Raw genomic sequence first — 26,931 nt, forward strand, 5'->3', positions numbered from 1 at the left:
GGCGAGATTTGTGGTCCCTGAATATTTGATTACCGCATGGCAGGATTTACAAACTGCACGTGTCTTGTCGGTTGAGCCATCTTTTCTTTGGAATCCAAAGTGCTTCCAAACGAATGACTTGAAGCCTAAAGGGGAGCAAATTTCCTCGTCTTTTTGGACACTAGCCATAGCACCAGCCCAGGAGCCGCGTACTAGTTGTCGCCTCCCCTTTCACGTGCGTGCTCTGCTCACAACACAACAACGCCAGGCGCACTGCTCCCGGAAAGAGGAAGCAAGCAACAATGAACTGGATTTCAAAATAAAGTCGCGTCTAATGTCCGAGGTCAAACACGGCGATATAAATCGATGTTTACGTTTAGCATCGATGCCAATAAATCGTAGAGCATTATATCGATTAATCGATGTGTATCGATGTATCGTTACACCCCTACTTCTTACTAACCGCTTCCATGCGGTTTGGTCATTCTGTGGCTTCTTACCGTGCGCAGGTGCACTTACAAACATGCTCTTTGCACTTCTTGTCTTTGTTTCCCCTAAGAGCGCTTTGCATTTCCCCTTATACTGCAGATTTTTAACTTCAGTGTGCACACAAATTACTTTTCTTACATGGTATACCAATATTAAATCCCCTGAGGCCTCTTTTTCCACGTTTTCCAATTTCTATCGGCTGCGCACTCCTCCGCTCTGTCAATTGCGGTCTGCTGCAAGCCATAAATTTCATCAGACTTTGACAGGCGTGTGTGCTATTACAGTGCGCCTCGACAATCGGTATCGAACCGTGTAGACTTTGGGTACGACCGCAGCGCACCAGTTCACCCCGGTAAGTTGCCCGAAGAGTATCTCTCTGAGAGGCTAACGCCCAGCGGTCAGCCGGGGGAACCGCGCAACCCGCACAAACTCCTAATCTGATCAGTGCCCGAATAGCGTGGTCTGCGCGTATCATTCTCTTCGGCACCCTGGTCCCAGACCCAGCCGGTATTTCTCCCACATTCGTTCACACAGCTACGGATGCCAAGGCTGCGCACTACTCCGCTCTGCCAGTCGCGGTCTGCAGCAAGTTTTGGATTTGTGTAGGGTACATTGTGACAGCAAACGAGCAGGTGATCGATCAAGCGTCTGATACGAGAGCATTGCGGTCGTATGGAGCGTGTTTGAAGTGAACAGCAGAGACGAAAGGAACAAGGCAAAGTGTTGTGAAATAAAATATGACCTGTAATGTGCATTTTGTTATTTGCTGATTGAAACTGCTAATTAAACTGTGAATTGAAACTAATAGGAAGAAAACAACTCTCGCTCTTTATATAGCTGACGTGTCTTGCGCATCCGTTCTGCGCATCGGATCCATAGTGCGCATGCGCAGTCATACTGCCTCCGTATGACGTCCAGTCCGCGATGGAGATTAAAAAACAAACAATATTTGACAATAACACACCATCAAGGATTTCACCAAAGCATCAAACGATGTGTCGTCAATTATGAATTTTACAGACTAAGTGTGTTGGGCAGGATGGCTGAATGCGATGCGCGATTGACAACAAACAAGAAGAAAGGTGAGTTTTATTTCGGGGGAGATTTGTCATGTCTCGTCCCCAGTTTTGCTATGTGTCTAGGTTGCCATAGTTTCTGTTCGCGTCGCCCCTCTCTTCCTGTGTCACCTCAATCGATGTAACGTGTTTTGTATTTAAGTCCTGTCTGCCCCTCGCTCACCGTTGGATCACTGCATGTGTTACTGTCATTCTGTTCCTGTCTTTGGTAATGTCACCCTGTCTTTTTGTTCCACGACTTTGTCGGTCAGTCCTGTTGGTTGTTTTGTTGTACCATGACTTTCTTTAAAAAAAAAAATTAATTTTTTTTTCTTTGTACCCATGTATAATACGCACCCCAGATTTTAGGACAATAAATTAGTTAAATTTTGCGCACTATACACGGAAAAAAACGGTAGTTTGAAATATAAGGCCTTCCCGCATCAAAACTGCAACTTACAGAAATTATTATATTTCACGTTCCCACTCTTCTGTCTCGATATGTTGACTTGGGACTCATTTTTTTTAAAGTCACACACTAACACATGCACACCGTCATATGTAGGAATCAAACTCATGGTGCCTGCACACAAGAGAGGGGAATGTACCACTACAAAGTCAAACTCATTTTGGTCTGGGGGCCACATACAGCTTGATCTGATCTCAAGGGGGCCAGACCAGTAAATTCATTCCAAAATTACATAGAGCTAACAGCAAAGCAGCATTCCATAGAATTTAGTCTTGCTCAGTACTTGCCCCTGAAACATGGCATTTTTTAGCCTGCACTTGAAACTTGGCATTTTTTATCCTGCACATGTGCCCGTGTACTTCTAAACAGGATACGTCACCACATCTTAGACAACCAGCGCCCTGAGCAGTCCGGTTTCACACCGAAAAGATCAACCGTAGACCTTTTTTTTAAAAAGATTCATAAAAATTGGGTGCGTATTATACATGGGTACAAGCTTTTTTCCAGCATCAGCATGCCATTTTTAGGGGTGCGTACTATACATGGGGGCGCACTATACACGGAAAAAAACGGTAATCGCGTGCTCTTGAATGCTCGGATGTTTCTTGCATTAAAGAACATCCATCCATCCATTTGCTGAACCGCTTAGTCCTCACAGGGGTCGCGGGAGCCTATCCCAGCCGTCATCGGGCAGTAGGCGGGGGACACCCTGAACCGGTTGCCAGCCAATCGCAGGGCACACAGAGACAAAGAACCATTCGCACTCGCACCTAGGGACAATTTGGAGTCTTCAATCGGCCTATCAAGCATGTTTTGGGGATGTGGGAGGAAACCGGAGTGCCCGGAGAAAACCCACGCAGGCCCGGGGAGAACATGCAAACTCCACACAGGGAGGGCCGGAAGTGGAATCGAAACCGCACCCTCCTAACTGTGAGGCAGATGTCAAAAGTCAAAGTCAATGTCTGCTTTATTGTCAACATCTTCACATGCCGAGACACACAAAGAGATCGAAATTACGTTTTCCTTATCCCACGGTGACAAGACATATTACACGATAGACATACAAGTAAACGACGCAATATAAAAAACAAGAAGGCACAAACAATAAATAATAAGAGTAACAATAAATAATAAATAAATAGATAACACAACGAACTAGAATTTTGCAATTTCTGGAGAAATTGCGTGTGAAGGCGAAATGTATGAATAACTTTTTCGGGGAATGCTGCCGAACGATGTTGAAACGTGTTGAATTACTTGAGAAAATTTGGAGAATTTGTGGTGAATTTCAAAATTGAAAGTTTGGAATATTTGGTAAGTGGGAAGTTGTGGAATAGGTATGCAAAAGATGAACAGTTGAAAATTGGAATGGGTTGAATCGGTTGAAAAATGTAGAAATTAGAATAGAAAAATGAAATTTTGGAGAATTTGGTTGAATTTCAAGTTTGGAATTTTGGTAAGTGGGAAGTTGTGGAATAGGTAGGCAAAAGATGAACAGTTGAAAGTTGGACTAGGTAGAATCGGTTGAAAATGGTAGAAATTAGAGTAGAAAAACCAAATTTTAGAGAATTTCGAATTATTGGTAAGTGAGAAGTTGTGGAATAGTTAGGCATAAAATGCATGAGCTAAATGTTGAAACGGGTTGAATTGGTGGCAAAATGAATAAGTTAGAAAGGAAAAACGCTGTTAAATGACACTGAATGATGTATACATGAAGTGGGATTTAGCTGAACCTGTTGATGTTGGGACAATACAAATAGGTTAAAAAATTTGGAAACTGCAGGTGAATATGTACATTTTAGAAAAAGCAGTAAGCAAGAAAACCAATAAGCGAGTAAAAACAGTACATACGCAAGAAGTATTAGTCAACAAGAAACAGTCAGCAAGGTAACTACTAAGAATCAAATCTGAATCTGTTCTTATTAGGCATAATAACATCTGCATGACAACATAACGTCCACCAGGTGTCAGTGCTGAGCGACAGTTATTAAGCATGAGATGAACAGTTTAAAGTTGGAACATGTCGAAAAAGACATTCCTGTCCACAAATCCCATTGGAAAATAAGGATGCTGAGGCCAAAGATACTGCTGCTTTGACGTTGGGGATGTCTGGATAATCTGCAGTAAAATCAAAAACACCAAAAATAAATCCTCTATCCACATTAAAAGTAAAATAACATAGTTTATTTAAAAGTTGACAGAATTACATTGCATGTCTAATGAAAAAGTATGCACATCTCTTGAAACTTGTTACAAATGTAAGGCTGTGTGTGCAATTGTTACAGACAGAAATGATTAAGACAGCTCATCCGCTATGCAACATATTTAGTTTCAGCGCCCTCTACTGGCAAAAATACATATTGCACTTGGGCGCATGCGTTTCTTCCTCTAAATAGAAAACAAACCTTCCTATAAACCAAAAGTTCTGGGGAGGCAAGTGCCACATAATGTTGATCTTTTATTTATCAATGTATGCAAACGAATGGTTTTTATGTATTATCTATCCATTTACCTGGTCGTTTATTACACCCAAAAGCAAATATAGCTTTTTCTATACGATAGACATCCATTGTACATTCTCATATTAACCTTGAGAGGGTTTAAAAAAATATTTACGTACCATCTTTGTCGTTGCCTGATGGATCTGTCCAGGTTCCCCCTTGCTTAGTTGTGCGTTTTTTCGTTCGTGTCCACCGTGTTGCTTAAGGTGAGTCAGTTCCACATGGACTATGGAAAATGTGAGTCGGCAGACAGTGCATATTTTCCTCACACTTTTTGACAAATCTATTTTCTGCTTCACTGTCCACTCGGCAAGTTTGAAACTTGTGTGCTTCTTTTTAGTAATACTTACCCCCTTGCGGTCGCAGTAACTGCCTGGAACGCGTCCATGCTGCTGAGTTAACTTCTGCAATCTACTTTGTGGTGCCACCGCACATGAGATGATCGCATTCCGTATTGTTTTCTATGTTCTTTGGACAGCGGGCCAAAGAACGCTACCGTAAATTCTATCTATCAATCTAGAATGGGAATACATGCGACATCTGAGCAACATTTTCAAAATAAACCATAGTATTCCAGAATACTAAAATAAAGACAGCAGAAGTTACAAATATCCCAAAGTAAGACATGGGTAAAATACCATTACTATAGATTAAAATAGATTAAAATCATATACTATACAATACATTAATACCATTAACTACACATTGAAACAATATATTTGCGACTGTATTTGCTATAAACAAAATAATAAACTGGGTCACCTGACGTTGCCTCTCTCTCTCTCTCTCGCTCTCTCTCTCTCTCACGTGTAACGTCAGAGTTCCAACTTGGTGTCGTGGAGCCACGCCAGCATCTCTGGTCGCAGGTCAAAGAGGCCGGCCTCTGAGGCCGGCCTCTGAGGGTAGTCTCTATAGGGGGCAAATGTTGATGAAGTGGTGAAATATATTATCATAATTTAATAAAAAGGAATAAAATAAACAATGATTATTTTGTGCATTTAACTTTAAACTTTAATAGTAGAACATTTTAAACAGAACAAACAAGTAACACAAAATACAAACAACAGAACAAAAAAAAAATTACCACAAAAACCCCTCTAGGGGAAGATTAGGGCCATCGGGGAATTTTCGGTTCCACTCCTCTAATGGAACCATTCTGGTGGCATTGGTGGCGTCCACAAACTCCACCTGTTCACCTTTGATTTTAAAGGCCACAAAGCGAAAGGGCTCTTCTTCCAGTTCCTGCGCAAAGAAATTTCATGACAATTTATTATGTTTGAAACACCACGAGAAAACATGATGGATGGATGGATGGATGGATGGATGGATGGATGGATGGATGGATGGATGGATGGGGTTGGGTAGGTAGGTAGGTATGTAGGTTGGTTAGATATAGATATATAAACAGACAGACAGACAGACAGACAGACAGACAGACAGACAGACAGCTGTATCTGAGACAATATCCTACAAAGTTGGTGATCCAGATTTTGAGAAAACTCCTAAAGCATGAATCTGACTTCAACCTTAATGATGATGAGCCACTGATAGCAGTGCATCCCAAGTAAATAACAGTATTGATTCAATTGAGAACACCTTTGTTTATACACATAAAAAACTGCTTGCTTTAGGTACCTTTATTACAGTATTTTCTGTGGAGTGGAGCTCCACGCCACTAGAAGATGATGTTGTCATGTGTGTCATGGACAGCCAATGTCCAAGTTTGACATGGAAAAAGTTGGTTTCGCGCCATGTGAGGACCTTAATTTCTCTTTGATCCTGTAATGAAAATGTCAAATTAGTACTAGTTGTTCAAATGTAGATCTAGGCTTCAATTACTAAGGCAACATGATGCCCTAAGGGACCTTACTCAGGTGAAATGAGAGTGTGACAGATATCTTTACTGAGACACTCTCTCTCTCTCGCTCTCTCTCTCTCTCGCTCTCGCGACACAATCAACAGATTAGCATTAGCAATACGGTATCGCAATACAACAACAAAAATCTGCTATAAAACTGCTCCTCAACCACTTGTTTCTTTGCAATTGTATTTGCAATACCGTAATTATTCTAATTATCCCCCATATTCTAATAACCGCCCTGTGTGTGTTAGCGATGGCATAAATAAAACATTGATACCTCTAATTATCGCCCATGCTGCTAAAAAATTCCCCCCAAAACTTACGTTTTCCTCCGCGACCACATGCCGACGTCGTTGCGCAAGTTTAAATATGACTGATTTGACAGCGCGTTGAACGTCCCTTTTAAATTGTTTTTCTCCATAAACTATGATACAATTACACTCGTCACTCCGCAACAATATCCTCACACAATTACGTTCTCGGGGCATGGGCTCGAACATGACAATCGCGTTAATATGACGTGTACAACACGTGATGTGCGACCGTAGCGTGTCGCATCGATGGAGCGTCAATTGACGCACCCCGCTGTTAGAGGTAGCTCAAAACAGCCGCTGTCCTCGTGTTAAGAACACCAGTGAGATACTACATAAGGAAAATATACATATTATCGCCCATTTCAGTGCCCCTTGGCGATCGGACAATAATGGGTGATAATTAGAATAAATACGGTAATTTAATAAAACGGGTGACCTAAATCCACGAAGACTTTGCTAGTAATGATTTATACAGCCACTAAGTGTCAGTGTCGAGCGACTGAATCAAGATAGGAATCGTATTTGCAATAGGAATATAATAAAACTAGGTCACTTAAATACGCGGATGACTTTGCTGGTAATGACATCCACCAGGTGCTGAGCGACAGAATCAACAGATAGGGAATGTACTGCTTATCACCCATCATATTGCACATTTAGCAACGTTTAGTAAAGACCTACTTACTTTCTTTCTGGTTTTGTTGTACCTTATGTGGCTATCAAGCCAACCTATGAAAGGAAAACTAAATATGTCCAAATAGGTTGAATTTTGGTGTAGGAATATTCAATAATAATTGATCATAATAAAAAAAAAAAAAAACAGTTGGAAAAATATGGGGAGAAGAAATATTAAAGTATCTATTGAATTGATACAACTAATACATTTAATATAATGATGCAATACACAATTTATACACAAACAACAAAATATAACTAAATGGTGAAATATATTATCATAACTTAGATTAAATTAATTCAATTTAATAAAAATAAATAAAAGAAACAATGACTATTTTGTGCATTTAAATTCGAATTTCGGATTGGGCCGACATTGTTAAAAAGCGACTTACCTTTTCGACGTGTGGGAAAGTCTGATGGGAACTTGTGTGCGCCCCAATATCTTTGCGGGTAGTGGGACATTTCAGTTACAGTGCAGGCTAAACAGATTTGCAACATTTGCATATGCAATCGATAAAAAGAGTGTCAGACACACATTCGATAAAAGAGTGTCAGACACACATATCCCTGTAAATCCGTCTGAAATGTGACTAAACGATTGAGTGAACATGTTTCAGCATTTTAAGATGATGTTAATGATATACTACGATCACAGTCCTTGTGAATTCAGATTTCTATGAACGTAGCACAACCCCAAACTCCGCCCCCAAGCAACATTAATATGATATTAATTACACACGGAAGAAAGAAGAATACTAACTGCTAAACACATCATGTGAAATGTGATTATACGATTGAGAGCTGTCAGTCATGGTCAAAACATATTTCGACTCCAATTCTGATCGCGATTCTAAATGTCATTCTCTGCGGCCAGATGTCGTTCACCAAATATAAATTGGCAATTACTACGTGGTGAAATACATGGGCATATGAACATAATGAATTAGTATTCTTAAACGAATAAATGTCTGATTTGTGTATTTTGTAAGTTGCTGAATGTTGACTCTTATCTAGCAGCGCAAATCTGCGTGTACGCGACTTTTCTAAAATTCTAGAAAAGGTATGTACACGCAAATGTCTAGTAAATGAAATGTGAGGATATTGGAATACTTAATTAATTTTCACAAAGTTTAAAGTGGCGAGTAATAATTTCTACAGTAACACAGAAACGCAATAGTTTACAGAGCACCGGCTCTGATTGGCTACCATAACGCTGCCTTAGCAACCGCTCACATAATTGGGCGCTGCCTAAGACAACCGCTCACGTAATTGGGCGCTGCCTTAGCCAATCGCTCACCGACTTATTACGTTAACCCGGAATGTCCTGATTTTGGGACGAAATAGTTTGTTTTTTAATTTAATCAAAGAAGTAATACAAGAAATAATATAAATAACTTTCAGAAACTCTGAAAAAGTATGAATAAATCTGGCTTGACTCGAAAGTGTTCAAATTCATGTTTAAATGTTGGAAACAAAATATAATAAATCACACACGAGAAGAAAAAAAATTGTGCTTTTTGGGACGAAATACAGTTTTTTTTAATCGAATCAAAGAAGTAATGCAAGAAATAATATAAATAACTTTCAGAAACGCTGAAGACATACAAATAAAAACATATCAAGTATTTTACTGATTCAATAGATAATAAACATAAAAATGATTAACGACAACGAACAAAGACTTGAATGAGTTCAAAGTTATGTTTAAATATTGGAAACAATAAACCTAATAAAGCAAACACAACAAAAGAAAAAGATTGTTGCTTTTTCGGACTGAATACAATGTTGTTGTTTTTTTGCTGAATCAAACATGTAATGCTAGAAATAATGTAAATAACTTTTAGAAACTCTCAAGAAATAACAAAAATAATAAATAATAAACATAAAAATGATAAACGACAACAAACAAGAACAAACAAAAACAGAAAACATATCAAATGTTTTACTGATTAAATAAATAATAAACACAGTGATGATAAACAATAATGAATTAAGACTTAAATGTGTTCAAATTTACGTGTAAACATTTGACACACTAAACATAATGAACCAAACGCAAGAAAAGAAAAAGTGTGCTTTTTAGGACAAAAATGCAGTATGATTCTTTTTCCAGCTGAATCAAAGACGGCAGTGGGGAAAAAATATGCCATAAAGAAAGTCATGCTTGTGCATGGGGATGCTATTTTGTATTTTGAATGTTATGTGAAGGGGCACTGGGTAGTACGTCCGCCTCACAGTTAGGAGGGTGTGGGTTCAATTCCACCTCCGGCCCTCCATGTGTGGAGTTTGCATCTTCTCCCCGGGCTGCGTGGGTTTTCTCCGGGCACTCCAGTTTCCTCCCACATCCCAAATACATGCTTGGTAGGCCGATTGAAGACTGAAGTGCGAGTGCAAATGGTTGTATGTCTCTGTGTGCCCTGCGATAGGCTGGCAACCGGTTCAGGGTGTCCCCCGCCTACTTGCCCGATGACGGCTGGGATAGGATCCAGCACACCCGCGACCCCCGTGGGGACTAAGCGGTTCAGAAAATGGATGGATGGATGTTATGTTAATTTCAGTGTTGTTTTTTAAGAGTTTAAGTGGAACATGATTGTAGACGCTGTTATACAAAAGATAATGCAAACATAATTTGAGGCAAACATATAATAAATAAATAAATAAATAAATAAATAAATAAATAAATAAATAAATAAATAAATAAATAAATAAATAAATAAATAAATAAATAAATGAATGAATGAATGAATGAATGAATGAATGAATGAATGAATGAGAACAGAAAACAGACTGTATCTGAGGCTTAGTAGAGTAAAATCAGAGGCTTCCGACTGTTAAAGGCCAAGCTGTTCTTTGTCAGCATTTCTGGATGCGTGTAAAACCACAGGCAAGACCCAAGAAAATACTAAAAAAAACATAAAAGAGGTGTTGAGGAAAAGGAGGAAAATGCTTCATGAAAATGTTCCTTGTTGGTTACTCACAGAAGAATCAGAAGAAGTCCTGTGTGTTACCATGCTGGTTTGAGAGTTTGTGTTTCATGATGCTGGCCTCCCTTGTACAGGTCTTTTTGAAAGGCTTGGCTCTCCCTGTGCTATAATATAACATCATAATTAATTCATATTTAAAAATCACATTACAATACAGTCATACATCAAGCATATGTACAACTTGTGTCCATCTTGAGTGAATGATATGAACACATACAATTTGGAATGACAATTACTTACGTGTTGCTTGGAGTCAATAGAAAAGGAGAATAACACTGGTCCCATGGATCTTCTTAAAATTTCGGTCATTTTTTGGCGAGACAGGCCAGGTCTCATCAAGGCTGAGTACCAAGGTGGCCAAGGTGGTCTAGACAAATGGAGCATGTGGAGCCACACGCAACATAAATAACTGAAGAAGAAAAAACATAGAGGTGGTTGAGGACATGAGTTGAAAAAGACATTCAAAATTAAAGAGAGTGTTTTGTGACAATAGTCAATAATAATTGGCTACTTACAGAGGAATGTGAAGTCCTGCTTCTTGCCACCCTGGTTTGGGAGTCTGTCTCTCTCTCTCTCTCTCTCTCTCTCTCTTTCTCTCTCTCTCTCTCGTGTAACGTCAGAGCTCCCACTTGGTGTCGTGGAGCCACACCAGCATCTCTGGTCCCAGGTCGAAGAGGCCGGCCTCTGAGGGTGGTCTGTATAGGGGGCAGGTGTTGATGATGTGGTCGGCTGTCTGCTCGGGGGCTCCGCACTCGCATGCCGCACTGTCCGGCAGTCCCCACTAGACATGTTGAAGCACCCAACACCAGTTCTTAAGCGGTTCAGTGTGGTGCACTGCTGGCGAGGTAGTTTGTCTCCTCCTATGGCGCCGTCTCCTGGTTCCCAGACATAACGGTGCATGAGGGAGGGGCCAGCTGCCTTCCACTCCAGCTTCCAAGCTGCTGCCAGCCAGGCATCTCTGGAGATGTCTTCAGGGATGGAATTGAGCATCTCTTGTGCTGCCATGTTGTAGGGGTGGCGTGCCTTGAGTCTGCTTGGGAGTCATTGGGCCATGATGAATGTTTTTGCATGCTCAAGGTCTTTGTGGAGAAAAAAGGACAATCCAGCAAAATTGATTGAAAATGTATGATTCTACAGAGGGCTTACACAAGCTTAACTATAAATTACAACATGTTACAATGTTATAATTACATTACAATAAGGTGATATGTCATGCCTACCTCTGGCCTCCATTCTGGGATGAACTGCTTTTGCCAGATAAAAACTGTTAAAATACAAAAGAGTGAAATAGCAGCATTTACTGTCTTTAGAAAGAGAGGAAAAAACATGTTTCATGACGAGCAACTTACCTCATCTGTTTTCTGTTCTCGCCTCGTGATTATGACATTGAAAAAAATTCAAAATAAAAATTCAAAACAATTAAAAAATTCAAATGTAAAAGGCCTTCCCTTAACTCATCTTTAAAATTTGATTGTAAAATAAAGGTTTAAAAGGTTAAAATTTGATTGTAAAATAAAGGTTTAAAAGGTTAAAATTTAATTGTAAAACAAAGGTTTAAAAGGTTAAAATTTGATTGTAAAATAAAGGTTTAAAAGGTTAAAATTTGATTGTAAAATATAGGTTTAAAAAGTTAAAAAGGCTCCTCTCAACCATAAGTTAATTTAAAAATGTAAAAAGTTAAAAAGTTAAAAGTTTTAAAAGTTAAAATTTAAAAAAATAAAAGTAACATTTTTAAAAATTAAAATGTTGAGCTAAGGGAAGGCTTTTTAAAAATAAAAAGTTGAGTTAAGGGAAGGCTTTTTAAAAATTAAAAAGTTGAGTTAAGGGAAGGCTTTTTGAAATTTTAAAAAGCCTTTGCCTTCCCTTAATTCAACGTGATTCCTCACCGACCCCCAACCACTATCTCAACCTACAGGACTATCTTCCCACCATAGACATGAGGTCAGCCAGATTTATCCTATCTGCAGAAAACATAAAGTATGTCATACATATAGGTCTGTAGTTATTATTAATTTTTGATTTTCAGGTTTCTTTCATTTGTCATTTTGAGCAACCTTCGCCCCAGATCCCATCTCACCTAAAGGCACCAAATCATCCACCACATCCCACCACTAATATTATGCACCCACACCACATCCCACCACTAATACTATGCACCCACCACTAATATTATACACTTACGACAACGTTCACGTTCTGATTTCCATCCTTTTTGCAAATGCTGAACCACATCATTTAGCTGTGACTTACCTTTCAGTGGCCAAAACACAGAAAACAGGATTGTGATAGCTGTAGTACGTTTGCAAGACACCTGAATGAAGAGCACACTGAGGTCGAGAGACAAAAATTAGGTCAAGCAATGTGTTTTTGTCAGTGGTAGCAGTGGTTATGAGCGGCGTGTAACCTGTTGAGCGAAACAAATCGAGAATGGGCTTGAACGAGGCAGATAGCATATCTTCATTAAAATCTCCACATACCAAGATCTGATGATGGTCCATTACTTCAAGGTACCGCAAGAGATTTCCCAAGCTTGGCAGAAAAGTGCGCAGACTGTTGCCTGGAGGCCTGTAAACGGCAGCAATCAACACATTGAGGGGAGCTTCAAGTTTCACCACAACAAATTCAATGTCGGTCACACCCTGTATGTATTTCTTTTCCTGGGCTGCAATGTGACTTTTGACACAAATACCTACGCCGCCACCAAGTTTCATTGCCAAGTCAGGACAGTTTGTGTAAGAATCTCTTCGGTTCCTGTGAAACATTGTGAAGCCTTCCAAGCAGGCACGTCCATCAGCCACAGATCCTTGAAGGTGTGTCTCTGTGAAGCACAAAACATCAGCAAAGTGCAGCTCGTGGTGGCACCTGATGTCCTGCACATGACAAGACAGCCCTTCGGTGTTATGATGGATGACAACCAGGTGATTTGCCCGATCTACCGACGGCATCACGTGAAGGAGGGGCATCACGCTCTCCAAAGAATCCTCTGCCATCTCAGCAAGAGCAGCAGTGATTTCTGGATTTGCATGAAGTCTTCTCTCGTCCATATGCAGAATATGCAGACCGCTGAGCGAAGTCACTCTACTCAGAGCTACGTACCCCATGCCGTGTTCGAAAACGCCTTTCAGCGAAACAGCAGCCTCTGATGTTGTCATGCCTTGTACCTTGTGGATCGTGCAGGCAAAAGCAAGCTTGATGGGAAACTGTCGGCGCGTCACTCCAGGCTTTTTCAGCTTTTCTTCCTGTCTGTCAATGTACACACGGTTAGCGGCACGCGCTGTGTTACTCACATGATCAAGTTCCAACCCAACTTTCTTTACACGGGCTTCATTCGGATAGTTGACCAATTCCACAATTTTTGCAAACGTCCCGTTGCACAGACCTGCTTGAACATCAAAATTACGCGTGAGCATAACACGAGCACCGAGGGCAACTCTGATCGAGTCCGGGAGCTCGCTCTTAGCGCCTTGCACAGGGAAAGTTTGCCTCGCCATTCTGCCAGTTTGTTTGTCCTTCTTGTAGTCATCTGCATCAATTTGTACAATGTCCTTATGAAGCAGATCCAGCATCGCAGAGTTATGGCCATCTACCTGTTTATTGGTGGCAAAAACATGCAGAATATGACTTGGACACATTTCTGGAGAAGTGTACCTCGTAGCAAGAAGAGCTCTGTCCAGTTCCGAAAGTTCATCAGACTTTTCTTTCACCCGGAGTCGGTTCAGCAGTTCGGCAAAGGCAACATCGTCTTTCTGCCTCATGATGGCGGTGAGCGTGATCTTTTTGAAGTTGTCCCGCCAGTGGTCCAGCCGAGTGGGATCGTACACGCATAGCGGTTTGGACTGTCTCACGGGAGGGAGCTGAAAGAAATCTCCAACAGCAAGAACAGACATGCCACCAAAAGGTAAATTGATGCCTTTGATTTGTATCAACCTGGCATTCACGTAGGCAAAGAGGTCTTTGGACACCATGGAAATCTCGTCGATGATGAGTATTTGGGCCATCGACAGCTCGGCTCTGACTTCGTCCAGTTTATTGCCCAGGCCGTGGTACGGGGGTTTGAGACTTCTCGGCAGTTTGAGCAGACAATGCAAAGTTGTCCCAGAAATGTTGAATGCCGCCGTGCCAGTGAAGGCTGCGAGAACGACCGTCTGTTTGGAAATGTCGGCCTCCTCAGCCAGTCGTGGTAGTCTCTGCAGTATTTTGGTACCCTCTGTGTAGATACACTTGATGAGATGCGATTTGCCGGTCCCGGCGCCACCGTTGATGTGGTAGAAGAACTGCTCGATGGGCTTTGAGCTACACACACGTTTTATGCACCAATCTCTGACCTTGTAGAAAACAGACGCTTGCTTTTGGTTCAGGTTCCGATACATGTCACGTAACACTGCGGGATCGATGGCAGCAGCTTCTGTCGCAATGGAAATTTCAGACGTTTCTGACCTTACGTTATAGTCCGGGACATTGTCCTCCACGTTGTCATTTGGTTCATCTCTTGCGTTGTTTTCCTCAATGCATTCGAGTCTTTGCAACTCGCTCTCAGGAGCCAGGTGGCACCATTCGTTTATGACGAGCCCGCTCTCCTCCACCTCTTGGATGGCATCGTCAATGTCTTTACTGTGCTTCTCATACCTTTCTCTGTTCCTGTTGACAATTTCGCACACACGCTCCACAGAGTCGTTATATGGTAACTGTACACAGGCATGATCATGAAACAACTGATATGAGGGACAGCGTTCAGATTTTAACTGGCAATTAGCACGATGAGGCAGGTACAGCTTGAGCAAGGAGCAGTAATATTCCTCTGGATTCTTTTGTTCAGAGAATTTGCAGTATTTGATGACCGCAGCTTTTTCTTTTCTTTTCTGGACAAAGCCCATGTCGTTCAGCAGAGGCAAAACATTTTTGCCTTTTACCTGTTTTCCATAAACAATTCTGCATGTTGATGCAAAATCGGCCAAGCACATCACTTCAAAGTCCTTCGTTTGGGGTCTGCTTTTATATTTGTCTGGCAGGCCAGTCATCCACACTTCATGAGACTCCTGCGTTTTGCCCTCAAGGAGCGAGAGAGGATAACTCATTTTCAGCGGATTGTCACTCGTTTGTACAAATACCACACTGCGAGAGGACTGTTTCATATGCAAGCCGCACGCGCGTGCGACACACTCCTGAGCACTCACTTCTCTTTTCTTTGAGTACGCTTGCATGATTTGTTTCATTTCATCGCTCTCATTGACATTTTCATTGCGTGAGTTTTCAATAACAGATTTCAGGTATTGACTCAAACCGTGTTCAGCTTTGCTGATGTAGCTGCAGATGTATGCGATGCACGAATAGGCATTCAGAATGTACTGGATGTCCAAGTTGGCATCCCAGGCAAGAAGCAAATGGCGGTTGTAGTTGTTCACCCAGCAGTCTTTTGGATCTCGCTTGAGCACAACAGAACTCTTTGAGGCGGTCATGTACAGACATTCCACGTACTCGGCATCAGTGAGCTCGCATTTAGCCAAAAGCTGCGGCAAAGTCAGGGATGAGGTTTCGGGTTCATTCAGCAAACGCTGCACACGAACAAGCTTGTCATTTGCCACCACCTGTTTCTCCTTGTGCTGATCTTGATTTTCACAGGCTACAGGTGTGATGATCATTGTGGTTTCGCACGGTGGTCTGGGAAAACCAAATCGGCAGTTTGCACCTTGGTGTTTGACGCACGTTTTGGTGTGACCTTTGCTGTGCATCTGAACTTCTGTGACTTTTTTATACAACTCGGGTTCCTTTTCTGGGTCCGGCAGCTGAGCCGAGATGTAGCGAGACACAAAATCGCAGATGGCTCCTTCTGAGGCTTCCTCAAATACAGGGGCATCTTTAACCCATATGAGGCAATGAATGTGAGGACTTCCTCTGTGCTGAAACTCCAATCTGTAAAAGTAGTCGACGACTTCACCAATCGGTCGTGCCGGAGAGAGGATCAAATCTCTGAACAGAGCTTCCACACGTTTGTCAAACATGCGCATTGTCGTCACTGGATTGCTGCGCAGAATTTCACACTTGGTGGCCCAGTCAAGTTCAGCAAAATTCACCACCTCACCTTGTTGCGCTTTAATGGCAGTGATGACCTCTTCCCAACGCATTTCGGCAGCAGAGAATGTGCAAAAGAATGTGGGTGTACCCAGCTGTCGGATCATTGCAAAAAGATCTTTGGTGGTTCTTTCCCAATAGGCTGGCGTGCCTCTCAGGGGCGTCATGAAACGGACTGCATCTTTGCTGCGCACCAGTTTTTCAACTTCACGTTTGTCCTGCAGCATAGCATTGTTTATCCTCCGACCATCCCTGGTAAAAGGTTTACCTTTGCGTAGCTGGATTCTCATGCTTGATGTTGCCAGGTAAATTTCAATCACAAACTGAGCAAAGAACAAATAGTTTGTATCACGAGCAAAACGTTCATCCACACAACACAGACGTGTTTTGAAATATTTGCTTGGTGTGACCTTTGTTTGTCTCTCTTCATCAAGGGTGTTTTTTCCGGTTGGAAACTGAACTGGAAATGCCATGGCCTCAAGTTTGGGAGTCCTGAAAAAGCTTACGGGGTTATTTCTTTCTGCAGGAGCCACACAGTAAATGCCTTGAGTAAAACTCATAATTTCCTCTGACACATCATTTGGTTGGAGACATGACTCCAGGATAACCCCACCGTTTGGTGCATCACCTTCGTCCACATTTTCAGCACACTGTTGTTGCTGCACATTACCACGTGCATCGTTCTGTGAGTCACTGTTCAATTCACAAAGAGCATCCCTCTCAAATGCGTGGATTGCCTCCAGGTCTTCCTCATTGTAGTCACTTTCGTTCATTTCGTCTTCATCAGAGCTGCTCTCATCATCAGTGAGCGTCGGGTCACAAAGGTCAGCATCGTCGCGAATGGTTATGTTTCTGTACTGCGGATGAATTTGTTTCAATTTTATCAGGGCACTTATTAACTTGGACCAAGTAACAGTTTGGAATATCTGATGTCCTTTGTAACAAAGTCGTCTTTTCAGTTTCACTCTCAACACCTGAGACCTACTTCTTAGTCTGGGCAAGACATTGACCGTTTCTTCCACTTCTGATGGTACACACACAACATTCCCACGAATGGCTCGTTGTTGACCCTTTGGCAGAGGCACAATTTTGGCAAATGAAATGCATTTTGAAACAAGATGTCTTTCCAGAATATTCAGATCACACAGTTCAGTGGGAATGTCTGCAAGTTGGAGATTGTTACTTACAGCAAGTGCTGGCATCTTACCATCTTTGAGATGTGCATGGCAGGTGTGACATATCCACTCCATTTTTCTCTCATCTGGTACTTTGCAGCATGTGTTACATTCACGATTACAAACATGAACAAACTTTCTTGTAAGGCAACTTGCAACAACGTCCTTGTTTTTCTTATATTTAGTCAGATGGCGTACTTGATTGGGAAATAATGCTCTGTGGCAAACTGTGCAAACAAAAGTCGGTCCATTTTTTACCAGAGCTTGGAATAACGCAACAGCTTTCATGATTGCATGGTCGTCTCTCTCTTTGCATAATCTGTTGATGACTTTGTATTTTTGTAGCAGTTTCATTGCAGTGCGATTTGCATTTGCCTTCGTTGATGAATCATGTTTGGCTTTCCAGCGCAAACGCATGTTTTCCTTCTGCTTGGCTCTGAAGGCAGGGTCCTGTGCGTAACGTTCTTTGATGTAGGAACGCTGTTTGCGCCTAAATTGATCGTCATGAACATATCGCTGCTTGATAAACGACCGCTGTTTACACCTAAATTCATAGTCATGTGCATATCTCTGCTTGATATAAAAGCGCTGTTTGCGCCTAAATCCATCGTCATGTGCATATCTCTGCTTGATATAAAAGCGCTGTTTGCGCCTAAATTCATCGTCATCTGCATATCTCTGCTTGATAGAAAAGCGCTGTTTGCGCCGAAATTCACCATCATTACCATACCTTTCCTTGATATAGGAACACATTTTGGTCCGAAATGTATCATCGTGACTGTATCTCTGCTTGATATATTTGCGCTGTTTCATCTTAATTGCGTCATATTTGCAATAGCGGTCGACTGCGACCGACTTTTGTTTTACACGAAAATTAGGGTCTTGCTGGTAGCGAGTCACGATGTAAGACTTTTTACGTTCTCTAACCTCTGGAGTTTGGCTGTATGTATTCTTCTTTTTCATGTTTGCGTGTATTCGCCTTGTTTCTTGTTTTGTGACTCTCCCCATAGCTTTATCAAGTATCTTTTGTTGGGCTTGAGTTCGTCTTTGAAATGTTTTCCTTTTGGATTTCACAATTTTCAGCACATCTCGTGTTTGTGTACATACCACCTTACTGTTACTGTCACGTACACCTTCAATTGACTCGTGTTTGCTCGCACATGGTCTGGACACACCCGTCACCACACGCTGTGTCATCTCAGCATCATCGTAGTGTGTTGTCGTAAGAGATGATTCAGCATCAGTCGCCATTTCACAGTCACTTGCATTGTCAACAGGTTGAAACCTTACCGGCATCAATTCATATTGAGTAGTGGGAGCAGCACCAGCCAGAGTGAAAACCTGTATGAGCTTATCTATCAGATCGTTCAAACATGTAAAAAGCATCATGACAGCTGTACCACGTGGTGCACCGGAGGGCGGAGGAAGCCCATCACATTCTCTGGCATGTGGATCAAAATAGCCATATCTGCCTTGGTGGTTTCGGAATACAGCAATAAACAATGAATTCATAACCAAAAGAGCATAATTTACCTCTGACATCAGGCACTGAAGTCCGTCACAGAGCATCGTAAATGCCACATCAGCAATAGAGGATTTGAAAAGACCATACATTGACTGATACTTTATTAACACATGTTGTTTGTGAAAGCCATTCACAATGGATGGGATTTCATCGGTTGCCAAATGATGATGTTCATACCGCCCTTCTGTTTTCAGCACAGCCACAGTAGCCACATAGAGCTCATTGCCTCGATCGAGAACAAGGTCCAGGTGAGCACTGGTCACATTGTCTATCTCCTGCAGGAAAGCTAGAAATGTAGCAGAGTTTGCAGCACACTGACTGTTTCTGGAATCAGCATACTTTGGATGCGCTTGACTGTAGGATGCCAAAACACATGTTACAGGATCATGAGATGTAGACATCATTACCTCCATAGAGTTTCCAGGTTCAGTGGCCATCAATTCTTTGGCAGTTGTTGGTTTATCTGCACTTCCAGAGTCTGTGTTGTTTTTACGCTGTTGCCAGCTTACCTTGGCAGCTTGCGCCTTCTTGCTTTTGCGTGGCATGGCTCGCGTCTTGCACTTTTCTCAATTGGATTCCACACAACAGGTAATAAAGAAGTCTCAACAGTTGGGCCCCGATGCAAGGGGATATATTTCAATGCACAGCCCAAAAAGGGTTTTTGTCTTATCCACAAGTCAGATTGTCTTATCCACAAGTCAGATTGTCTCATCCACAAGTCAGATTGTCTTATCCACACCACAAATTGTCTTATCAACACCACAAGATGGACAGTGAGTGAAAGAAGTCAGAGACAAAAGGTGGAGCAGCGATAAAGAGGGTTGGGGTGGGGTGGGGTGGGTTGGGACTCAGTCAGCAGCCTGGGGAGAAGGGGTACAAAAAGCATAAAAGTCAACCACAGTGTTTAAATATTTGTTACAACGGTACCATCTTTCTACTTCTCTTGTAATTCACGTCAACTTTAAAAATGGTGGCACTGCAACCTTATTTTTACTGTCACTGCTGAACAGCCGTATACTAGAAATTTACTTAAATTTAATTTGCATGACAATTTATAATAAAATGTGAAATTCGGTTAGCAATTCTTTGCAGAAAAACATGTGTTTATTATGTGGCCACATAAAATGAATGATAAAATGCACAACAGTAAATGCTAAAAGATTGTAATATTCCTAACAATAGCATTTGTACATTAAATGTATAAACGCATTTACAAACAGGTGACAGGATCTCTGCATCTAATTGTATGTTGTACAAAGAACAAACAGCATTTTTTACAGTTAAACATCACTATGAAACTTTTATTGCATAATGGGTGGAAGCATGTTAGCTGGCTGGATATAATCGGCACTTCACCTTTGGTCAAAGCGAATGAACTCTGCAAACAGAGACAAAAAGAGAATCAGTTATTGTACTTGAACATACAAAATGTTGCAGGACTATTTAAAATATACACATATTTTGATATTTTAAATATTTCTAGCACACAATCTACTTAAACAAAATTAAACAAGAACAGAACATAAACATTTGAATATGATTCACTTCAAACACATCCACACAGTGGTCATAACTGGGGATGCTCCTGCCACCATACAAACCAATGATACAAAAAATGAGAGGAATAGTCGCTATTTGCACACAACACGACTTATTAGAAAACCCAAAAGGTGACCTTAATATTAGCGTTTGAATATGACACATATTCAACCAATGGTATCACAAACACATAAAACATGCATTAACATCCTTTCGTCCAAATACAGCAAATGTATTACACCACGTGATGCATTATTAGTGGTGATAGATAGCATGCAAACACACTACGCAGTGTGTCTATGCAGTGCTGCTTTGGGCTTTAATCAGCATTAAATCGGATGTCAAACGCTGCGTGTTCGCTTCTCTTCCGGGGGGGTGTTAATGGGACGTCAAACGCTTTGTGTGGCGGGCTCCATCTAGTGTGGAAACTGAGAAGCTGAGCTCAAGCTTCTTGTGCGGGCCATATTCAATTATGTTTTCAGAATTTGCTGCGGGCCAATAAAAACTGGACCGTTAGTTTGGACACCCCTAATTTAGAGCAAAGAACTGTGTAGTCTGCCTGATGCCATTGCCTTTGGTCTTTTCTGTTCCACATGTAGAGTTATGTAGCTTGTTAAGTCAACCATAATATCGGATCGGTATCGGGTATCGACCGATACGCAAAGCCACGGTATCGGTATCGGAACTGAAAAAGTCGGATCGGTGCATCTCTAATTCAAACATATTATATTAAAGACGCCATGCCTTTCTGCCGTAGAGAAATTAAAATGGCGACCGTAGGTGTATTGACTTTATAAACGTAACCACTTAAACGAAACACATTTGGATTCAGAAAATCAGTCAATTGCAGTCTAGCTCGGCAGGTATTCAATGGCCGTTTAATGTTTCAAAATGTGAGGGGTTGATGTATGAAATTATAATGTTGACGAACAAGTGTGACTCTCGCAGTAATTTCGATAATCGATTTTATATGTCTTTTTTCTTTTGTTGTTTACGCTGCAACGAAGCGACAACACCACATAAGTTTTTTAATGTCACTTGGATGAAGCAAATTGGGAAGCAACAGTTTGTGTCAAGCACCACCACAACAAACGTTGTAATGTATGCCAAATTTCTCCCACAAAAAAAAATCGAATCTTTGTGATAGTATTTTTTCAGAGCCCTTTCTATGTAACACCAAAACCTACTTTCTCTTTAGTCTTGTATTTTCAAAATTCTTTAAAAATCATGAGCACGAAGAAAGAATTTTGTTGCCACAAAAACTATAAATCTGTCTGAAAACATTAATGAAAATAAATAATCATAATCCACACTTTACCTGATCAAAGCAATTCACCTGCATAGAGAGGGAGAGAGAGAAAGAGAGAAAATTCAGTTACTGTACTTGAACATAAATTTCCATCAAATGTAATTTTTTTTAAAATATATTATTTTTAAATACAAACAAATATTTTGGTGTGGGAATTTTAAATATGTCTTGCACACAAACTCAACCAATGAAAAATAAGATACAATACAGCATAAAAACGTGAATCTTGTGTTTGGAGAAAATGTTCAAACTTCCACAGGGACTGCAGGGAGAAAGACGCCATGCATTTCTGCCATAAAGAAATTACCCCAAATGACCCCAGATAAACCGGAAGTGACACACAGCAACAGTCTCTGTCGATAACCGCCGTCTGTGACTGACCACTGCGCGCGGGCTGCAACAATCGCGATAAGCGGGTATAACTCACGCGAGACTTGGCATGGTGACGTCACTTTCCAACGCAACAATTTAACCTCAAAATGTCCATTGATTTTTCAACATAGGATGCGTTGTTTGTCTACTAAACATCAAAATTTATTTATATTACAGTATGCGTAATAGTGAAAACCATTGTAAGATATATTTGTTGCATCCAAGTAAACTCAACGTAATAAAACTACAATGTGACGTCATATTTGGTCGCCGATTTGTGGCCTACAAGTAAACACGAGGGTGGGGAAAACTACAATGTGACGTCATATCTGGTCGCCGTACTCACCGTAAAAGTCCCTATTGCGATTATTGAAAGAATCAAAGTTTAATATAAAATATTTAATTCGACACAGCCACCGCCTCTTAAGTTGAACCTATTTACGCCTATTGAACTCCGGAGCCGAGCTGCAACGAAGGTAGTTGCTATTGAACGTTTCGCTAATGCTAACTAGCTAGCGGCAATGCTTCACTGAAAAAATAAACCAACTAAACGACGACTTATGGAAAGCATCGCCGAAGCTGCCAACCAAACGGCGCACACATGAAACAATTTGGGAGCAGACAAACAGCACAACAGTAAACAATGTAACACTTAAATGTCTACACTTACTTTCTGGCAAACACGCACACAATCACAGCAACAGTCTCTGTCGATAACCGCCGTCTGTGACTGACCACTGCGCGCGGGCTGCAACAATCGCGATAAGCGGCTATAACTCACGCGAGACTTGGCGTGGTGACGTCACTTTCCAACGCAACAATTTAACCCCAAAATGTCCATTGATTTTTCAACATAGGATGCGTTGTTTGTCTACTAAACATCAAAATTTATTTATATTACAGTATGCGTAATAGTGAAAACCATTGTAAGATATATTTGTTGCATCCAAGTAAACTCAACGTAATAAAACTACAATGTGACGTCATATTTGGTCGCCGATTTGTGGCCTACAAGTAAACACGAGGGTGGGGAAAACTACAATGTGACGTCATATCTGGTCGCCGTACTCACCGTAAAAGTCCCTATTGCAATTATTGAAAGAATCAAAGTTTAATACAAAATATTTAATTCGACAGAGCCACCGCCTCTTAAGTTGAACCTATTTACGCCTATTGAACTCCGGAGCCGAGCTGCAACGAAGGTAGTTACTATTGGACGTTTCGCTAATGCTAACTAGCTAGCGGCAATGCTTCACTGAAAAAACAAACCAAATAAACGACTTCTTATGTAAAGCATCGCCGAAGCCACCAACCAACTGGCGCACACACGAAACAATCTGGGAGCAGACAAACAGCACAACAGTAAACAATGTAACACTTAAATGTCTATACTTACTTTTTGGCAAACACGCACACAATCACAGCAACAGTCTCTGTCGATAACCGCCCTCTGTGACTGACCACTGCGCGCGGGCTGCAACAATCGCGATAAGCGGATGTATCTAATCACTGCTCACGTTAAAGCGTCTTAAGGCTGGAAGACGCAAGGACTATATCGGTCAACGTTTGAAGAATATATGTCGTTTACACGCGCGCTAACAAGCTAACAGTAACAACCGCAGATGCTAGCGTGCTAACAATAGCAAGAAGACACACGGACCGTTTGAGGCTACGTTGCCAACACGCGCGGACAGACAAACACCAGATGGACATAAACATAATAGTGCTGTGAATGTTACCTTAATGAAGTCCCAATTTGTTAGAAAACCCAAAGGGATATCTTAATATTAGAATTTGAATAGGACACATATTCAAAGGTTAGCGCAAATGTAGCTATTTGGGTCACTTTCGGTGTAGCAGAGGTCACTTCCGGTTTAGCTGAGGTCACTTCCGGTTTATTTGGGGTCATTTCCGGTCTAAAAAGGTCACTTCCAGTTCATTTGGGGTCACTTCCGGTTTGATTTGGGGTCACTTCCGGTTTACCAGAGGTCACTTCCGGTCTATTTGGGGTCACTTCCGGTGTAATTTGGGTCACTTCCGGTTCGTCTGAGGTCACTTCCGGTTTATTTGGGGTCATTTCCGGTCTAAAATGGTCACTTCCGGTTCATTTGGGGTCACTTCCGGTTTGATTTGGGGTCACTTCCGGTTTACCAGAGGTCACTTCCGGTCTATTTGGGGTCACTTCCGGTCTATTTGGGGTCACTTCCGGTTTATTTGGGTCACTTCCGGTTTAATTTGGGTCACTTCCGGTTCGTCTGAGGTCACTTCCGGTTTATTTGGGGTCATTTCCGGTCTAAAAAGGTCACTTCCGGTTCATTTGGGGTCACTTCCGGTTTGATTTGGGGTCACTTCCGGTTTACCAGAGGTCACTTCCGGTCTATTTGGGGTCACTTTCGGTTTGATTTGGGGCACTTCCGGTTCATTCTGGGTTCATTGGTGGCACTTCAGGGTCATCCAAGATGGCCGCCACACTGGAATTGGGGGTCAAGGGTTGAATTGTGTAAGCATAGTGGAAGTGGGGGTGAATGGGAGTGAATGTGGGAAGCATAAGGTGAATGCATTTGGAATGGTTTGAATCGGTCGAAAATGTAGAAATTAGAGTAGAAAAACGAAATTTTAGAGAATTTTGGTTGAATTTCAAATTTGAGAATTTGGAATTTTTGGTAAGTGGGAAGTTGTGGAATAGGTAGGCAAAAGATGAACAGTTGAAAGTTGGAACGGGTTGAATCGGTTGAAAAATGTAGAAATTAGAGTGGAATAACAGAATTTGAGAGAATTTTGGTTGAATTTCAAATTTGAAAATTTGGAATTTTTGGTAAGTGGGAAGTTGTGGAATAGGTAGGCAAAAGATGAACAGTTGAAAGTTGGAATGGGTTGAATCGGTTGAAAAATGTAGAAGTTAGAGGTGAAAAACGAAATTTTGTGAAATGTCGAATGTGCCATTAAGAATGGATGGGGAAAAATTTGTCGGAATTTTGGGAATTTTGCGGAATCGGAAAATTTTCGGAATGAGAAAAATACAAGCCACCCTTTCCTGAATATTTGGAATACGTGAAAAGTGGAATGGAGTGAATCGGATGAATTATGTGAAAGATGAAACGGGACAAAAAAGTGAGGAGAATAAAATATAATAATAATAATAATAACTAGAATTTTGCAATTTCTGGAGAAATTAGGTGTGAAGGCGAAATGTATGAATAACTTCTTCGGGGAATGCTGCCGAATGATGTTGAAACGTGTTGAATTACTTGAGAAATGTAGAAAATTTGGAGAATTTGTGGTGAATTTCAAAATAAAAGATGTGAAGTTTTTGGTAAGTTGTGGAATAGGTAGAAAAATGATGAACAGTTGAAAGTTGGAATGGGTTGAATCGGTTGAAAAATGTAGAAATGAGAAGGGAAAAAGGAATTGGGTGTGAATTTCAAAATAAAAGATGTGAAGTTTTTGGTAAGTGGGAAGTTGTGGAATAGGTAGAAAAATGATGAACAGTTAAAAGTTGGAATGGGTTGAATCGGTTGAAAAATGTAGAAATGAGAAGGGAAAAAGGAATTGGGTGTGAATTTCAAAATAAAAGATGTGAAGTTTTTGGGACGTGGGAAGTTGTGGAATAGGTAGAAAAATGATGAACAGTTGAAAGTTGGAATGGGTTGAATCGGTTGAAAAATGTAGAAATGAGAAGGGAAAAAGGAATTGGGTGTGAATTTCAAAATAAAAGATGTGAAGTTTTTGGTAAGTGGGAAGTTGTGGAATAGGTAGAAAAATGATGAACAGTTGAAAGTTGGAATGGGTTGAATCGGTTGAAAAATGTAGAAATGAGAAGGGAAAAAGGAATTGGGTGTGAATTTCAAAATAAAAGATGTGAAAATTTTGGTAAATGGGAAATTGTGGAATAGGTAGAAAAATGATGAACAGTTGAAAGTTGGAATGGGTTGAATCGGTTGAAAAATGTAGAAATGAGAAGGGAAAAAGGAATTGGGTGTGAATTTCAAAATAAAAGATGTGAAGTTTTTGGGAAGTTGTGGAATAGGTAGAAAAATGATGAACAGTTGAAAGTTGGAATGGGTTGAATCGGTTAAAAAATGTAGAAATTAGAGTACAAAAACGGAATTTGAGAGAATTTTGGTTGAATTTCAAAATAAAAGATGTGAAGTTTTTGGTAAGTGGGAAGTTGTGGAATAGGTAGAAAAATGATGAACAGTTGAAAGTTGGAATGGGTTGAATCGGTTGAAAAATGTAGAAATGAGAAGGGAAAAGGGAATTGAGTGTGAATTTCAAAATAAAAGATGTGAAGTTTTTGGTAAGTGGGAAGTTGTGGAATAGGTAGAAAAATGATGAACAGTTGAAAGTTGGAATGGGTTGAATCGGTTGAAAAATGTAGAAATGAGAAGGGAAAAGGAAATTGGGTGTGAATTTCAAAATAAAAGATGCGAAGTTTTTGGTAAGTGGGAAGTTGTGGAATAGGTAGAAAAATGATGAACAGTTGAAAGTTGGAATGGGTTGAATCGGTTGAAAAATGTAGAAATGAGAAGGGAAAAGGAATTGGGTGTGAATTTCAAAATAAAAGATGTGAAGCTTATGGTAAGTGGGAAGTTGTGGAATCGGTAGAAAAATA

At 40.9% G+C, this 26,931-nt stretch overlaps 2 long non-coding RNA genes across 3 annotated transcripts; both read right to left on the reverse strand.

Moving 5' to 3' along the window:
* Nucleotides 1-3,776: 3,776 nt before the first annotated feature.
* Nucleotides 3,777-6,860, reverse strand: LOC133168562 (uncharacterized). Of its 2 annotated transcripts, XR_009718238.1 has the most exons (5): nt 6,678-6,860; nt 6,129-6,272; nt 5,578-5,735; nt 4,613-5,402; nt 3,777-4,110 (listed from the first exon to the last, which is right to left on the reverse strand). It is a non-coding gene; the product is annotated as an uncharacterized LOC133168562 (long non-coding RNA). The 2 variants fall into 2 exon arrangements; XR_009718237.1 differs by having other exon boundaries at nt 3,777-5,402.
* Nucleotides 6,861-19,183: 12,323 nt separating this feature from the next.
* LOC133167808 (uncharacterized) lies at nt 19,184-19,935 on the reverse strand. The gene is made up of 2 exons (XR_009718104.1): nt 19,507-19,935; nt 19,184-19,385 (listed from the first exon to the last, which is right to left on the reverse strand). It is a non-coding gene; the product is annotated as an uncharacterized LOC133167808 (long non-coding RNA).
* Between the last annotated feature and the right edge of the window lie 6,996 nt (nt 19,936-26,931).

Source organism: Syngnathus typhle, linkage group LG15 (assembly GCF_033458585.1).
Source record: "Syngnathus typhle isolate RoL2023-S1 ecotype Sweden linkage group LG15, RoL_Styp_1.0, whole genome shotgun sequence".
Classification (NCBI taxonomy): Eukaryota; Metazoa; Chordata; class Actinopteri; order Syngnathiformes; family Syngnathidae; genus Syngnathus; species Syngnathus typhle.